The 2,761-nt window shown below is 33.9% G+C and overlaps 1 long non-coding RNA gene across 1 annotated transcript in view; it reads right to left on the minus strand.

Annotated features, from left to right (window-relative positions):
- LOC128248118 (uncharacterized) overlaps positions 1 to 2,761 on the minus strand; it is a 104,015-nt gene that overhangs the window by 39,234 nt on the left and 62,020 nt on the right. The gene's annotated exons all lie outside the window — the stretch shown is intronic.

The raw sequence follows: 2,761 nt of genomic DNA on the forward strand, positions 1-2,761 counted from the left end.
AATTTCATGAAAAAATGTTCATTTTCCTGGAAGTTAAGAGGAATTTAAGTGGAATTTCCGAATATTGTACCCCACCCCCTTCCAAAACACTTTCACCGAAAATTTTTGTATATTTGGAATCTACATAATAAATAATATATGTACATAAAATTTCATTAAAAAATATTCATTTTTATGAAAGTTATGTCCTTCCAAAGTTGGGGGATACAACTCTGTAGTTATGCCATCAATGTTTTGTAAATATACCAAGATGTGAATGACTGTGTTTACTTGCACAGAGAGCGAGAGAGGAAGAGGGGGAGAAATGAATAGAGATTGAGAGCAATGTGTATGTTGTTGTCACAGGTCAAGTATGTGTGGTTGTGTGTATTTTTATGTATCTATGTTATGAAAAATAGGTAAAGAACACGGAGATGAAAGTTTAATATATGACGTTGTATGTATCACTTTCTCTCTCTCTCTCTCCCTCTCCCTCTTTAACTCTTACTCTCTATATTTTTATGTTGAGCGCGTGTGTAAGAATCGCGTTCCAGGTAGAAGGGATGAAATATAAAAGTTGCTAGAAACAACAGCCAAATCTCCCTTAAATCACACAAAGTAAACGAAGAAATTTTGAATTGTGAAAATGTATGAATTTTAAACATACACACACACAGAGTAGATTTGCCTTTTATAGTATAGATGAGGTCAGTGTATATAGCTACTGGTTGACTGACCGTTAGAATACTTGTAACCCCTGACATTATCGATAGAATCAATTGCGGTTAGTCCAATAGTCAATAAATGCTAGCAGAAGTTACAGAAACAAAGAGCAATTTATTGATTTGTGTTAAGATAAACTAATTTTGTATTATACTACACCAAGAAATGGCTCCAGTAGCTATAAAACAACCAATATTTAACTTAACTTGCTAACCAATCTCAGCTCGCAGTAAACAAATTTAGAACTCTATCTTTAGCATTTCAACAATGAAGTTAATTCATTTAATCCAACCATGCTCAGTCTTGTTGGAATTTTAATGACGGCATCTGGAAAATTCCCAAATCATACAAAAAGCCACATTGGTGTTATCAATTCCTCATTTTAACATGAATTTAATAAAGATCTAATACTGTTGCTGTTGTGAGTGCTATGGGGCTAACAAAAGACAGACAAGTGTGGAGTAAACACTTAATAGTTATGTGGTTAAAAGCACGAGATTACTGACCACATTGTATTATAAATTCAGACTTGACAACAGTCATTATGTTCAGCCTATGACTAAATCCTATGACTTAGATTGGCTGGCAACATAGTTAAGTGATTTAGTGGTAAAAAATCATCCAACTTTTTTTTAAAGTATATAAATACCTATGTTTGCTTAAGCTCATTTCACCCTTTGAAATAAGTAAAGGTAAGAAACCTCTAAATATTGGTTCATTTTTATCTGTATACTTTGTCAACGTGGAGGCACAATGGCCCAGTGGTTAGGGCAGCGGACTCGCGGTCATAGGATTGCGGTTTCGATTCCCAGACCGGGCGTTGTGAGTGTTTATTGAAAGAAAACATCTAAAAAGCTCCACGAGACTCCTTCAGGGGGTGGTGGCGAACCCTGCTGTACTCTTTCACCACAACTTTCTCTCACTCTTACTTCCTGTTTCTGTTGTACCTGTATTTCAAAGGGTCAGCCTTGTCACACTGTGTCACGCTGAATATCCCCGAGAACTACGTTAAGGGTACACGTGTCTGTGGAGTGCTCAGCCACTTGCACGTTAATTTCACGAGCAGGCTGTTCCGTTGATCGGATCAACTGGAACCCTCGACGTCGTAAGCGACAGAGTGCCAACACACAACACATTATCAACATAATGACAGATGTTGCTGATTTTTCTCATGAAATTGATTTTCTTCGTTCCTATTAATTTCAAATTACAATAAATTGAATCATTTTCAGCTTCTATAGATGAAGAAAAAACAGATGACCTGTAAACTGGCTTAAAATTATTTATTTGCTGTGTTTTTTAATCAATTTCAGAATCTATAAATTTTATATATTTTTTATAACTGCAGAGAAGTATAATTAAATTGTTATTGACTGACTTTTATTTTATATTTTAGATATGCCTTCAAGTATATACAAATTAATATATTTACTGCTTTCTATACATGCTATTAATTCCATTATGTGTTACCCCGTACAAAATATATACGCTTAAATTTCAATTTAAGTATATTGAGTCAGAAGAACAGTATACCAAATGACTTTTTCAGTTTTTTAAAAACTATTGATGTTTTAAAACTATTGATGCAGTCGTTAGTTTGGCCTCCACTTCTGCTGTCTTGGGAAAATATTGTCAAACATGGAATTCTAGAATACTGTAGTTTAGTGAAGGAATAATTAGGAAGTTTGAGGGTTGAGATACAATAGTGACCAGGAAGAGAAGAAAGATGGGGATATCAGGTGGAGTTGTCAGAGAGAGTGGAAACAGCAGATTTGTCGGCTAATGGCTACAGTATGTTGATGACTGAATCTTAGAACCTATGAAATAGTGATTGTTAGGAATACCAAGCTAAAATATTATAAAACATATGCACACACACATATAAAATCATTATGCAATGGTTAAGTTATATAAATGGTCAGAATATTACCATTGGTGCCATACTTAATATTGCCACCAAACAATATTGATGACTATTAATTATTTTGAGGATGCTGTTTTTTTTCTGACTTATAGACAATTAACTGGTCACTTTTTATATATATATATATATATATAT

Source organism: Octopus bimaculoides, chromosome 6 (genome assembly GCF_001194135.2).
Source record: "Octopus bimaculoides isolate UCB-OBI-ISO-001 chromosome 6, ASM119413v2, whole genome shotgun sequence".
In the NCBI taxonomy this organism is placed as follows: Eukaryota; Metazoa; Mollusca; class Cephalopoda; order Octopoda; family Octopodidae; genus Octopus; species Octopus bimaculoides.